Genomic DNA, 16,192 nt, shown 5'->3' with positions numbered 1-16,192 from the left:
TTTGGAAGAATGTAGGGGGGGTTATGAATATGTACTTGTCATAATGGACCATTACACTCGGTTCGCACAAGCATATGCAACTACCAACAAATCAGCCAAGACTGTTGCAGACAAACTGTTTAATGATTTCTGTCTCAAGTTTGGTTTCCCAGAAAGACTGCATCATGATTTGGGGAGGGAATTTGAGAACAAGCTGCTTCACCACCTGAAAACACTGTCAGGCATCCGGGGGTCTCACACTACTCCTTATCATCCCCAAGGAAATGGACAGACAGAGAGATTTACCAGGACGTTGCTGTCAATACTGAGAACACTTACTTGAGGAACAGAAACATGACTGGAAAAATCACCTCACTAAAGTCGTACATGCCTACAACTGCACAGCTAATGAAGCTACCGGCTATTCTCCATTCTTTCTCCTGTTTGGTAGGCCACCCCGACTGCCTGTTGACCTGTTGTTTGGAATTGAAAATCAGGACTGCACAGGCTCCTATCAGGACTATGTGGAGAAGTGGCGAAAGAGAATGACTGAGGCTTATGACATCACCTCCAGAAATGCTTCCAAGTCAGCTGATAGGGGAAAAAAACAGTATGACAAGAAAGTGTATGGCCCCACACTGCAGGTTGGCACTCGTGTCCTGGTGAGAAATGTGGGGGAGAGAGGAGGACCAGGTAAAATCCGCTCCTACTGGGAAGACAACATTTATGTTGTCAAAAGTCAGAAAGGTGACATCAGTCCAGTGTTTGAGGTAGTGCCTGAAAGTGGTGGAGGCAGGACAAGGATCCTCCACAGGAATCTACTTTTACCATGTGACTTCCTCCCAGCCACAGATGACAGATATCAGGCTACCATCCCAACTCAAACAAAGAAAATAAACAATTACACAAACAGACACACATCTGTGACCAAGTACACACAACAAACAAATGTTGATGAGGAATCAGATGATGACTTTAATGATGTAACATTCACCTGGCCTTCAGCGGAACACCGAAGGATGCCTGTGCTTAACCCCTCTGCTCAGAAGTTCCATCCTCAAGAGGGAAAGATGATCTCGGGAACGAGGGAGCCACTGCAAAGCAGGGAGGAGGAACAAGAGGAGAGGTTCACACAGTGACATCTGACGAAGATGAGGAGGATGTTGTGACAACAGCTACAGAGAGCTCAGAGGAGGAAACAGTGGAAGATTCGGAGCAGAGGACAATGTATCCAAGACGACAAAGAAAGTAACCACAGACTCTGACTTATGACAAACTTGGCCAGCCTAGTTTCGCAGAGAGAACCATTTCCACCAAAGAGATAGCTTTAAATGGCTACTGGCGGCTACCTGGTAATGGACTTGGAAATAAAAAAAAAAAAATAGAAAAAAGTAAATGACACTTCTTGCCTCTCTGCAAGTATACCTAAAGTGCCTTGTGTTAATGTGATTGTTGGCTGAAATTTGTGTTGTGTGAATTGGGTTCCAGAATTGATTTAGAAAGGAAAATGATGACCCTTTCAACAGTATGGACTCATGGTTTTGTAATATGCATTAAAGATGCAAATGTTTGGGTGTTCAAAAAAAGAAGGAAAAACTGATCAAATCAGTAGTATTCACAACTGCAGTGAACAGCAGCTTGTGTATCTCATTAAGAAGTGTTTTATTCAAAATGGCCCATTCTCTTGTCTTACAACCCATGTACTTGTTTAAGACTAGTAGGTGTAAAGGACAATGTCGAGACGACATTTTGTAAGTGGGGGAGAGTGTGACGATATAGTTCACAACATGTTATGTTTATTGTTGAAGCAGGTTTAGTTGGTGCATGTAGTTGCCTGTTTTCGCCACAAGTCTCCACCTGAGGGCGTGAGGGTGAGGAAGAGCGTTTCTTCTTCGGTGGTTGAGGGAACTGTGACGGAGTTTTTGGATCATAATAAAGTTGCCACGAGTGAGAAAAGACAAGTGATGTCCGCCTGAGTCCTTGAGTGCAACACTTACTTTCTTTTTTTATGACTGTGTTCTATTGCCTACAGATTCTGCATTCATTTGCAGATATATTATATTCTATACTGGTTAACACTGATTGTTTTACTAGCAGGGACCATGTTACAACAATATGTCATTTCCATCTGAGGCCTGTTTCTGCAATCTGAATACGAGTCTCTAGACGGTACCTAAAGTAAGACCAAAAGACAGTACCATATTCAATATAAAGAGGGGATGAAGGGTCAAAAGGATGAAGGGAGGGAGGGATGATGGTTGAATAAATGTGGTGAGGGGTGAAGGGATTTAGGGAGGGAGGAATGAATTGATGAAAATTAATATAGGTTACTTAGCAGTTGATTATAGGTGTGGTTGAGGAGTAGCCCCTTCTCCTGGACCTTAACTTAATTAGCGTCATACACATTTTTCTGAACAACTATGATTAACATTAAAGAAACAACAATGATATGGTTTCTAGAAAATTAACATATGTAAACAATATTTGGTAATTGTTGCGAGGACATAGCAGGATACAGGAGCAGAGCAGTTCATTGACAAAGCAATTCACTTTGTCCAGGATCGATGTCCAAGTCCACAAGAGGATGGAAATTAGTATTGAGCAAAATATAGCCAGAGAAGAGAGGTCAGTGTGTTTTTATCTTACTTATTCTATTTTGAGACCTTTAAGGTAGCTTTCTTGAGCGACATACATGTTTTCTAATAGTGAGTAAACATCCAAATGTAATCTGCAGGAGTGATTTACTTTGATAATGTAGAGAAAAGTTGCAATAAAAGATGGTTGGGATTTATATCAATGTCAAAATAAATCACATTAAAATCCACTATTTGGTTATGAAACTTTTTCCAAATATGACTAGGCTCTGAAAGAGTGTTATATGCAAACATTTTCTTAAGAACCTTTAGGCTTTTGTCTCCACCATCCTGATCCACAGCAGGTGCTCTATCTTGTTTACTCAATTATTTGAACCGTACTTGCTTTGCTTGTAAGTTAATTTGAAGTTTTGAAACTGTTCTCTCAAAAACAATTCACAACAAAATACTACCCCCTCGATTCCTGTTAGAAAATGTCTTACGTTAGCATATTTCAGGTCAGCACACAGTAAATCTGGCTCAGTACAGTTCAAGGTTGAAGGATTGAAAGGGAAAGTTGATGGCAGCCCATTATACAGAAACCACATCCTCCTCCTGCATTATTTTACACATATCATATCCTCCAAATACACCCTGACACACACAAGCATGAAAACACACTTTTAAATTCATGCCAATAACTGACACATGCTGACATAAATACACACAGTCAAGGACAACTAAAGTGGGTTCACTGCACACACATTCACATGCGTTTCAACCACACCTTCCTGTCAACTCAACCTCTAATGAAGCTGATGAGTGAAAGGAAGACAGAAAGACAGAACGAGTGAGAGTAAAACGGTGTGAAATATTGCTTCTCTAGACAAAGTTAAGGTCATCCATTTTCCTGCAGATTAGGGGGCGATGGAGGGATGTTATTTTGAATGCCGCATATTTTCAAAGAGAAAAATCTGCATAATTTCTGGCAGATGATTGGCAGGAGAGGGCGTAAAGGGAAGGGAGAACAGGGAGCGAGAAGGAGGCAAACATGGAGGAAGTGATTTTGTAAACACTTCAATATTTCATTGGTGGTAGTGGTATCTGTCCGACACTGAATTAGAAAACTCAGAAAACTAAGCCATTAGCTTCACAGACGGAGACTAGGAGTCAATTGAAGGTCACCACGATACAATTTGAAACTGTCTAGTCAACACTGTTTAATGTATGATAACCACTGAAAATGTGTTACGGTAATAATTCCATGCTTTTTACTTTTAACTGCCCTAGTACTAAAATACCTTGCATAACTATCCAATATGCTAATGCTTACATCTGTACATGTCTGTATGTTATCACCCTGAAACATTTTGCAAAAGTTCACTATGGACATCTTACAACGGATCACACCAGCCGTGACGCCAAATCTGGCGGACCAAAGGCTGCTTTCCAACATCCTATTCCCCTACTTCCAGGGACTTAGCTTGTACCACACCCACATTCCACATTTTCCTTCATCTTAATGAAGATTTCTAGGTTTTAAGTATAAAGAAGATTGAAGTAAAAAAGAAAAAGTTGGTAGATATTAAGAAGACATGATGTCACGGCGCACAAATCGACAAGTGTCAATGTTAGTCTCCCATGTACTCTTCATTAGCTGATTATGAGTTCTCCCATGGTGCTTATTGAATTGTTTCCTTTTTTTGCAGTCAACTCGTCGGAGCAGGAAGGTTTGAAGGTTACGGTTAGGGTTTGGACCTGGGCAACAACCATAAGGTATTTTGAACCCTAGAGACACGCCAAAAGGCTCATAATCATTAAATACAGAAATGCAGTTTAGTTGAACAATGAACAGCAGGTGAATGTTCATATATTTTTTCTTTCATTTGTAATTTGCTTGCTTAGTGAACAATGTGCACCATGCTGTGGCAAGTGGGGTACATTTACTGTCTCAACCTTGAATTACTGTATTATTAGCCACTTTCACACCAAGTACTTTGCCGTACTAGTGCCGGCACTTTAAGTGCCCCGGCACTTAGTACCCCAGGGCACTAAGTACCAATCGCGTTCACACTGGAATAAGTTCCCTGAGGGAAGATTACGCAAATGAGCCGCTGACGTCACTTCGTCTTCTTCTGCTTTGGGTTTACTGGCAGGCCGCAAACAACTTCACGTCGTATACTGCCACCCGAAGTCCCCGGCCGGAAGTCCCCGGAGTTGGGGACTGGCTTCAGTAGAAGCTGCTGGGATTCCCAGCAGCTTCTACTTTTCAGAGTTTTACGGGGCGTGGTTTGAAATTCGCCCAGCCAATATAATTTGGTACTTTTTTGGTACCACCTCTCTAGCAGGCAATACAAATGGGGGTGAACGTTCCCAGCACTAAGTACTCTTTTTGGTGTGAACGCGACATAAGGGCTACTAACGGAACTAAATGGGAAAAGTACGGTGGAAAAGTACTCCGGTGTGAACGCGCCTATTGTGTGGAGACCGATTTTCTAAAGCAATTAAATCAGTCCTTAGTTAACAATTAAATGTTTGGAGCATTTTCCTAAAGTGCAATCACGGAATGCTGCAAGTAAAAATAATTTGCATAAGATATTTGGGGATTTCTCTGGAATCATGTTAGGATCGCGGAAAAGGTAGGACCCAAATGCAGTAATAAAAAAGATAAGCGGGTTTTAAGGGATAACAAAAAGCGAACTTTATTTTAAAAAAGCCGATGACAAAAAGAAAACAAGAAACAAACTTAACATTACCAAAACAGGGGAGCACGAGTAAGAATCCAGGATCAAAAACTGGGTCGACAGCCCAGAAGCAAGGCAAAGGAACAGAAGGTGGTCTCAGGGGCGGACAAGCCGGGGGCAAGGCAGAGGTCATGGTGGGATTCTCGGGAGGGCGGCCCGGGGGCAAGGCAGAGTTCAATAAGGGGCGAAGGCCACAGCGGGCGAACTCAGGGGGCCGGGCATGAGGGCGAAGGCAGCGGCTGGAAAAATCAGGGGGCCGGGCTCGAGGGCGAAGACCACGGCTGGGAAACTCAGGAGGCCGGGCATGAGGGCGAAGGCAGCGGCTGGAAAAGTTAGGGGGCAGGGCTCGAGGGCGAAGACCACGGCTGGGAAACTCAGGAGGCTGGGCACAAGGTCGGGCAAGAAGGCGGCGACGGGACAGCTCCGGAGGACGACGTACGCCGCAATGGGACCCCTGCAGTGTCAGCTGGATCGCCGGAGCACTGGGATCGAGAGCAGGAGCTGGTGGGACCCCTGGCGGGACAGGCGTAGACGGGACTCTGGACGGAACATGGGCTGGTGTCAGTGGGACCCCAGACGGAGCAAGTGCTGGTGTCGACAGGACCCTCGGCGTAGCACGTGTCGGCAGGACCCCCAACAGGACACGATCTGGTGTTGGCAGGAAATCCGGCGGAGCAGGTGTCGGTGGAACCCCCAACAGGACAGGATATGGTGTTGGCAGGAAATCCAGCGGAGCAGGTGTCGGCGGGACCTCCAACAGGACAGGATCAGGTGTTGGCAGGAAATCCGGTGGAACCCCCAACGAAACAGGACATGGAGTTGGCAGGACCCTCAGCAGAACCCCCAACGCCACAGGACATAGAGTTGGCAGGACCCCCGGCAAGACAGGTGTCGACTGGTCCTCCAATGGCACAAGACATAGGGTTGGCAGGACCCCTGACAGAACAGTAGTCGGCGGTACCCCCAACGAAACAGGACATGGGGTTGGCAGGACCCCCGGCAGAACAGTAGTCGGCGGGACCCCCAACGGGACAGGACATGGAGTTGGCAGGAGAGGTAGAAACACAAGGGCAACAGGTGAACACAATTAGACAATCAGACACAGGAGAAAAAACACAGGAAGAAAGACAAGAGACAGGGAGAACAGAATTACAAAACAACACCCATAACAAGACAGACAACACTAAAACATGTGACATAACATTAGGATCGTGACAATCATCTTAAAATGCAAACTTTTTAACAGTCCTTTTAAACAACCTCTTCATTTGAATACAAATATTGGCTTCATCAGGTTTGTGCCTGCAGCTTTGAATAGTTTTATCTCTGTATATTTTATGTAATATTGTTTTCATACCCTTTCAATGCTGCAAAGTGAAGTTCACATGACCACATACTGTTCCAGCTTTTACTAAATGATACATTCCTTGAAGGAATATTGTAAGAGGAATAAATTATCATTGCATTCACGTTTAGAGTGTTTGAATCACCCAAATAGAAAGAAGGTGCACTCTGACGTGAACTGCATTACAACACATGCATATGCAAATTGAAGTCTTTCACATATTGCTCAAATTGCAATTTGTTTCCCCTCTTTGTAGACAACTGTTGCTATGTGATAGCTGCAGTCTTTGTGGGGGGAGCCCCTGCTGACAGACATCTGCTAGGTGACATTGGTTACCCATCACAAATATGGCTGATTATCTCTTACATTCTGCCCACAACACATGCTGTGATTATTTTATTTGTTTATGTAAAAAGCCAATGAGATGTTCCTGAACACATACAACTCCAGGATATGATGGTGGAAAATGCCCATGTGACGGGAGGTGACTTGTGGGTTTCTCCACTCCGACCTCAACTAACCTTCTACATTTTCTAAGGGCATGGCTGTCCTGTCTTTATTGTAATTTCTGGACATTACTGAAATGCTAATGTCTATCATTCCTCCATTAGCCTTATCACGAACTCCGTCTCTTACAAAAGGATTATTAGCTGATTCCTCACAGGGAACAGAACGAACACATATAAAACTTTCAGGTAATATTATAAATTGTATTTTTTTTATGCCATAGTTCTCTCAACAACAAATATTTAAAGCTTGTGGGTGAAAACAAATTGATACCTGCTGTCGGTCAACCCAATGCTAAAAACACTTCCTTTCGTAAGCAAGAAAATGTAAGACGTTGTTCATGGGCAGTATCTCACCCAGCGCTCGAAATGAACTTTTTTCCTCAGTGTCCCACAACTGTCCCGAATTCTACTTTGTATTGTCCCGGATATAACCAGCAGTGTCCCAAATTAAAATGTGTATCGTCGCCCCCCCAATTATGCCGAATACATATACTTTGATACTTGTTTGTCACTTAATCATCACACCATAGACTCTGGTCTACCATGTAAGTTTAAAATACTTATTCTTTTAAACATATGAATATTAGTCTGATCTGTTGCCTCTCCTAGAGTAGAAGGGAAGAGAGTTGTTTTAAGACATGTTTTTCTATTGTTTCTCAATATCCAGACTAATTTATCATTGTCATGTCAACATTGAAGAATTCTGATTTGTATTTTTCAATTCAATATGGTATGGCTGTATGGTCTCTGTGTTTTATGATCGGAACCCTCTATCTGGCAATAAAAGTGGTATGAATGATAATAAAAAAACAGAAGTTCCATAATACAGTTTAATAAATGTATCTGTTTTCAGTTCTAATTACAAGTTATCCTCACTAGTCAGTAGTACTATAGGAATATAAATTGATCTTCTATCTTCATTCATGAATGTCAATCATCTTGCTCTCACTCATTCACCCCCCCCCCCAGGCACAAAAACAACTGGAACATTACTCTCTCTTAACATGACACATTATTCTCATACCAGAGTTGATTGACAAACAAAAATTACCTTGCGACCCCCTAATCGTCACCCAATCTGACTGACGTTCTTGACCAAAAAAAACTAAAACACTAAAAAAAGATGAAAAGCTAAATGATTAGCTAAATGCCTTACGTTTTTGCAGCTAAAGATTCTAGCCTGGTCACTGACTGGCTGACAAAGAAAATACAAAAATGATCGGCTACACCTCTTATTCTGATCAACTGTATTTGTATATTCATTTTCACAAACTTCAAAAGAACATGACACCGCATTTTCGGACGTTTGTATGCATTGTAAGGCACACTTGACACTTCCGTTGCTAGCGTTAGTTAGCGCTAGCTAACATTGACACTTAAGACAACTAACTTACCACAGTGGAAGACGATGCATCATGACCAGGACTTGGGATGTTTTCGTTTCGGGAGTCGGCAGAATTGGGGCTTGCATCAGGGGGCTGTTTATTCAACCACCTCAGCATTTCTTTCTTCTTTTTTTAAAGTCGTGACCGTTGCATTAGCGCGAGTCTAGCAGCAGTCAGCAACAGAGTGGATGACGTAGAATGCATTCTATGATTTGACAGCCCAATGACTTTGCAAATAACACCCATTTTGAAGTTTACTTTAAAAAAAATGTTCACTGTCCCGAAATAGTCCCAGACAAAATAGATTTGTGTCCCAGTAGGAATTGTTATGGTCCCCGGGACATCGGGACATCGTTAATTGCGAGCCCTGATCTCACCGGTCAACTACCATTTCATTGAAGATAGTTTAGGTTTTGGGTCGCCCATGTCTCTATTTTCTGTCAACTTCAATTGTTTGGTTCCTGAGCTGTCAGTATTGAACACTTTCATACAATATAGTGCAACAGCTCTATACTTTAAAGAGACCAAATCGTGTTAAAAGTATATTTTTTCAAGATGGATTGAAATTATCTTGTGGAGATTCTGCAACTCATAGATTAGAATATAAACTTAATTTTGAAGTAGAACCACCCTGGACCATTGTTTAATATACCTTATTAACACTTCTTGTATCTTAGGTGGATTATACATTTAATAACAACTTGACTTTATGGAGCCCAGTTTTTGTGGTGGCGCAACTACTATGAGCTTTTCCTGTTTTAATTGTAATGCCCAACGGTTCAAGTATTATAGGATCATGGATATTAATTGATTTTATTGTAATACAAAATAAATCAAATGTAAAAACCGTTACAAGGTTGCTCTGCTGCGCCGCATCGCTTCTGGTACAGTGTGGTCTTTATTCAAATATTTTTAAACAAATTGTGTATGTTATATTTCACACTTCTATGTAGTTTATGCTTGTTGGAGGGCCACTTAAAGAGGACAAATGTGTCCCATTCTATCTAAATGAATCCGATGACGTAACAGCGCATTCCGAGATTGTCACGATTTTAGTTTTATCTGTCTTGTCATGGGTTTTATTTTGCAATTCTGTTCTCCCTGTGTCTTGTCTTCCATCCTGTGTTTTCCCTCCTGTGTCTGATTGTCTGATTGTGTTCACCTGTTGCCCTTGTGTTTCTGCCTTCCCTGCCCAGCTGTTCTGTTCTCCCTGTGTCTTGTCTTCCATCCTGTGTTTTCCCTCCTGTGTCTGATTGTGTTTACCTGTTGCCCTTGTGTTTCTGCCTCCCCTGCCCAGCTGTGTCTTGTCCTGTGATTACCCTTCTTTGTATTTAGTCTTGTCTTCCCCTGTGCTCCATGTCGGTTCATTGTCTTTCCTGTCTCCCTCCATGTTGGTCACGGTCAGTTTTTGTTTGGATGCTACCTCGTGCTACGTGTTTATTTTATGTCATGTTTTTTTCTGTCATCAGCTTTTTTAAATAAAGCTTGCCTTTTGTTCCTTGACCTTTTTATACTGCATTTGGGTCCTACCTTTTCCCGAATCCTGACAGAGATAATCATGGATTTGTGTTAACACTCGTGATTTGTTTGCTTTGGGGTTTTGGTTTATTTTATACAAACAAAGTCTTGGCTTTGAGAAAATGAAACCTTTATCAACCATATTCAGTTTATTTTATACTAACAAAGTATTGGCTTTGAGAAAATGAAACCTTTATCACCATATTCAGATGATAAGTACTATGGCTTTCAGAATATTAAAATATTATCGGCAAATTCAAGGATGGATTATATCTCCACGCCGCTCTGGGAGGCCTTTGGAGTCCCCCAGTAAGAACTGGGTGATGTCACGGAAAAGGACGTCTGGGGCCCTATGATGGATCTGCTGATTGTTGATCCTTTTGAAAGGGATGGTCTGCTGACAAGGTTTTTTCGACAAAGATGTCAGAATCATAGCAAATCCAATGGTCGTCCTAAGGGAGATCAAAGGGGTTTTGTGTCCCCAAAATATTAAGCCCTTATCCCCTCTTGGCAAAAAAATGGTCGGCAAATTTTGAAGACCTTTTTGTCAAAGTCTGCTGCGGTGGAGGCTTGATGAGGAGAAGTGGGAGCAAATAAGGAGTCGGGGGTGAGGAGGAGGAAAGGAGCAAGGGAAAAAGTTGAAAAGAAAAGAGGCATGGGAAACGGACAGAAGAGTAGTGTGTGTGTGTGTGTGTGTGTGTGTGTGTGTGTGTGTGTGTGTGTGTGTGTGTGTGTTTGTGAGTGTGCTGTGTCCATGGTAGCGGTGGACACACACTGAGGAGGGAGATTGGAGAAGGACAGCAGAGAGCACACACCCACTCCTCAGAGCGAGGGATTGAAGCAGTGAGAATGAGGGGGGTGATGAAGAAGTAGAGAGATAATGCTGAAAATGAGTACAAAAGTGAGAAAGGTGTGTGTGTGCCTAGCAGGCAACCAAACTATCACCCATCCTTTTACACACTTACACACACTCACAATCAATCGCCACTTAGTAGAACATAACCTTCTTGCTGTGTTTTTGAAGTCTGATTACCAGTTAGGCAGAGATGTAAAACTGCTCTATTTATCCATCTGTGTCTATTTACCTATCTGTCTGTCGTACTCACAAACACACACTTACACATTTCTTCACCAGTAGGAAGGCTGTCGATGGATTTTTAGAGCTTTTAGAACTCAGCATGACGTCCACTGGAAATAAATGAATGAACTGCTGAATGAGCTGCTGAAAACATTAGAAGCTAGTTTTCACATCTCAGTAAGTCTTGCTCCATGATAATTATCTAAGTGTCATTTAAGGAAAGGTCTTTATTCAGAATGGGTTTCAATTCAGTGGGAACTGCGTGTCTCTTAATAGTGTCTCCAGAGGTGGTTTCACCATGAATTCAACTCTCTAATGAGAACATAGTTTTAGATTAAATTCCACAAGGTAATAAAATATAATGCTGATTCAAAGCATTTGGGAACATTTTAATGAGTTCATTTTTACCTCACTTTCATTGGGCAACAACCTATGAACCTCATGGAACAGACGTTGATCCACTAACTAACTATTTGTGCTGATGCTTAGTTAGCTAGCTTGCTTTTCTTTTTGACCAGTGATTGTCCATAAAAACAGGCCTTCCAGCCTAATTTCCATTCCAAATATATTTAAAACTTTTCATCATCGATGATCTGCCATCCAGCCAGCCTCCGAGGGTGCCATTGGGTTAGATGCAGGGTTTTTAGCTGGGATCAGTGGCAAACTCCGGCATTGTGAGGGGCAGAGGTGGAAAAAAAGGTCACCAGCTGCATGCGGTGACACCAGAACGCACACAGTTCTCAAGTATGTAGAGCATCTTATTGTTGCAATGATTATTCTTAATTTTAAGGCCACACTGGAGGGCAATTTTTCTACTTGGTACTGCGAGCCAGAACATCTTTATCAAGATTCAGTTAGCTGCCTTAGACTGAAAGTCCGGAGGTTGCACTTAAACAAAACTATGAGTTGTTTTTCTTTCTTTCAGGTTAGATGTAATCCAATTAATTGTCAAGTCCTTTTTACAGTTATCTCTTGGTTGTGTCAGTGGATGGATGGATAGATAGAGTTTTACTTCTTAGTGACCTTGTCATCTACTGCAGGACAGAAAAACATGAGCAAAAAAGTACGGAGGAGGAGAGATAGAGGGAGGTAGGAATAGAGAGGAGGCGTAGGAAGACGTGTTCATTTGTGTGTGTGTGTGTGTGTGTGTGTGTGTGTGTGTGTGTGTGTGTGTGTGTGTGTGTGTGTGTGTGTGTGTGTGTGTGTGCATGTGCTTGATTGTGAGTGTGTTTGTCTCCTATTCAGTCGTGCTGGCCTTGTGCTTCTCTTATGTTAGCTGAAGGTTGAGCCTTGGGCTCCAATGAAAAGAACCCATCGGCAAGCAGTGTGCACTCTGTTCCTCTGTGTGTTGTAGAGAGAGCACACACACTATCATGCATACATGCGCGCACACACACACACACACACACACACACACACACACACACACACACACACACACACACACACACACACACACACACACACACACACACACACACACACAGCCTTGGGCACCTAGGTCCCACACACATTGAAGACGTATTCAGCCTTTGTTCCTTCCAAAAAGCTCTATAGAAAAGTAATAAAGACAGGAAAGCTCTGACAGCCAATTCAGCCATCTCTCATCCTGATTTCTTCTCCTTTTTTCTCTCTGTTTCACCTGTAGTGCCTCGCTGTCTTTGACAATGATTCTGTCTGTCTCTGGTGTGTGCAACATTTTATTTTCTCAATTTTTCTTTATTTTTTCTCCTGGTCTTTTTGACTTGCAAAACCATTTACAGACTTAAGAAATGAGGGGACACCTGGGGAAATGTGCTTGTTTTACATACTTTTTAAATGTTTCCTCACATTTCTTCTCTTGTGTATATCTTATTTTTAATTTTTCCCATTTAGGCGGCGTCTCTCTCTATATTTCCCCTATTCCTCCCTCCGCCTGTCACTGTCTCCTCTCTCAGGCTCATGCTGAGTTTGCCTCCAGCCCGCTGTGCCTCTCTCCCCCTCTCAGCCTGTTTTTCTCTCCTTTCTTCGATCTGTTTATTCTCTGCTTGTTTTTCTGGCCTCCATAGCTCTCTCCCTCCCCAGTTTTACCCTAACACCATCCCCCCCCCTCCTCCTCCTCCTCCTCCTCCTCCTCCTCCTCCTCCTCCTCCTCCTCCTCCTCCTCCTCTGTTCTACCCCTCATTCACTTTCTCAGCACTCTCTTCATCCCTTTTTCATCTCCATCATTGAGCCTGTCTTTCTATGTCTTTGTATTTATACTTGCCCCCTTCCCCACCTGGTCAGCAGTATACCCTTCTCTCCCACTGTTCTTTTTCTAAAATTCCAAAAAATGTTGTGTTTCTCTTCCTCCTGCTGTCATAATTTTTATTTTGTATAACGTAAAGAGCAAAAGGAAAGTGATATCATTTGGACACGTGTCAGAGTGACGTCAAATGCAAGCAGTACGTACTGTATAAAACAGACCATAATTTAGCATAGTAGCCCTGTCCGATATAGTGCCAGATGCTGTGGTAATGCACGGAGTTAGCTCATTACGGATATCGCCGGTGGATAACGATTTAATGGCTTTCCAACATTTTCCAGGATTAGTCATATTCTTTGTGGTTACTGACAGACAGTACTTTGATTTAGCACTTTTGATTTGCGATGTAAAGCTATTCCTTAGCTGCCTAAAACGCAGCCATTCTACCTCTGAGCCTGATTTCCTAGCCTTTGCCCAGGCCTTGTTTCTCTCATGAAGGAGACTGGACAGATTAGCAAAACACCAAGGATTGTCTCGTCCCTTTACTCTAAATGTACGCAGGTGTGCATGTCTATCAATGATCTCCATAAAACCAAGATAAAAATAAGACCACGCGGTTTCTACATCAGCACACAGATTGATTTTACCCCAATCAAAATCAAACAGATCATGCAGAAAACCCTGCTCCACAAAATGTTTTTTGTCTCTCTCACGATAATGCGAGGTTTAACCTTTTGGACCTTAGTGTCCCTAATTGTGGCTACAACACAGTGATCACTCAGATCATTTGCAAGTACTCCCACATATGAATATTTATGGCGACCATTAGTTAAAATTAGATCAATTAGGGAGGATTTATTAGGGGACTTAATGTTAGGGTGAGTAGGACACAAGAGTAACATTTAAAGAGATACAAAGGTTTTTAAAATCCTCTGACACTGCAGTTAACCAGTCCCAGTTAAAATCTCCAAGTAGCACTATTTCCTTGTAGTCTAGTTGTGATAAAATATTTGCTAGTGAAGACAAGGAGTCTTTGACAGCTGAGGGGGGTCTGTAACAACTCACTACCATGACCTGTTGACCCTTTGCCACTTCTATATTTATGGCTAAAAATTCAAATTGCTTACTGATCGATTTGGAAACTAATCTGGTTACACTGAACTTATTCTTAACATAAATGGCAACGCCACCACCTTTATTAGGCCGGTCGGTACGATACACATTAAAACCATTTAAGGCAATGTCAGAGGCCAAAATAGATTTGTTTAGCCATGTTTCTGATAAAACAATGACGTCAGCGTCAGTCGAGCTCGCCCAGATACGGACAAAATCTAGTTTACCTAACAGACTGCGCACATTCAAGTGGATGAAACCCAACCCAGACCTAGCTTTAAAATCAGCAGGAGTAGCGATCTGACTACTACTACTGGGCGTACCAGGGTTAGGTTGTACATTTCCTGACAGTAATAACAACACCAAAAAACCAGGCATCTTTTCCTCTTAAACGACACACATACATTGTCATCTAATTTAGAAACACCGGAAACGTCTGCGAGAGTGTGATTAGAGCTTAAGAAGCAGTACTGAAGAACCATTATCGCAGGAAAACAAAAAAGACAAACATATTTTGTCGAGCAGATTGTCTGTGACAAGGCAACCGGTAATTGTTTAAGCAACACATCCGAACCTTTGCAGGGGATGCCCACTGCGGGTGGAAGAACAGACCTGAATCCAGTAGACTTATCAGAATGACTAGAGATCTTCTCATAGTCCAAAACAGTTAACAGGCACAGCAGAATTCCGATATGGGTATCCACAGTATCCGCGATGTTCCTTGAGCAAAATCAGCACAGCAGCAAAGGACAGGCGAAAACAGCAGCGTGGAAGCGCTCCGGTCCCTCCGTGGTATCCCCGGGGTGAAAGCAGGCCTCTGCGACAGCAGAACCAGGACAGGTGGAAAGCAGGCCCCAGCGGTGGTAAAATCCTCCTCCGTACAGCAGCACACGCCCGGTGGAAGCAGGCCAAGCCCGAAGCGTGGATCCACTCCGTCTCTCCACGACGACTCCGGGGTAAAAAGCTCTCCAGTACAGTCGTATTCTACCCCCGTAGATCGCAGATCGCAGATCGCAGGCAGCAACAGGTGGAGCCGCTCCGTCTCTTCGCGACGAGCAGGCCTCCGTAAATCGCAGATCGCATGCAGCAACAGGTGGAGCCGCTCCGTCTCTTCGCGACGTCTCCAGAGGAAAAACACCTCAGTACAGCCGTACTCGACAGGTGGGAGTAGGCCTCGGCAGATTGCAGACAACTAAAACTACTACTTGTATAAGCAGGGATGGCTAAAAGTTTGTAAGCAGGAGAGCTAGATGCTAACAGATGCCAGATGCTAACAGGTAGTGCGAGCCTGTAGAAATTGCGACTGCCTCCAATGACAGCGTAGGCAATTGTTTTTAAAAAGCCTTTTCTGGTTTAAAATGCTCTTTTTTGAATAACAAAACAACCCGCCAGATGCTTTCTTATCAGAAATATAGCAACGTCACTTATACCACTTGAAGAGTGTATGAGTGAGAGAGATCCAGTTGTGTTTCATCTATTATCACAGAGGATCAAACAACTGTAGGTGCCGGCCCTTGGGGACTGGACGTCAACACTATCCTCCTCACAGCAGAAACTTTGGACTTGACCAGGGCCGTCCCTCCCTACTAGGGATGTTAAGATTCACAGATTCGCATCGGTGCACCGGCATTAACGTTCAAGATGCGAGTGTACCGGTTAACAGAGTGCACATAGGCTACAGTTTGAGTTGAACTCGCGATGCATCGATTGTAGCGTCTTTGCAT

This window comes from Pseudochaenichthys georgianus, chromosome 6, assembly GCF_902827115.2.
Source record: "Pseudochaenichthys georgianus chromosome 6, fPseGeo1.2, whole genome shotgun sequence".
Classification (NCBI taxonomy): Eukaryota; Metazoa; Chordata; class Actinopteri; order Perciformes; family Channichthyidae; genus Pseudochaenichthys; species Pseudochaenichthys georgianus.
This window is presented reverse-complemented; position numbering follows the sequence as displayed.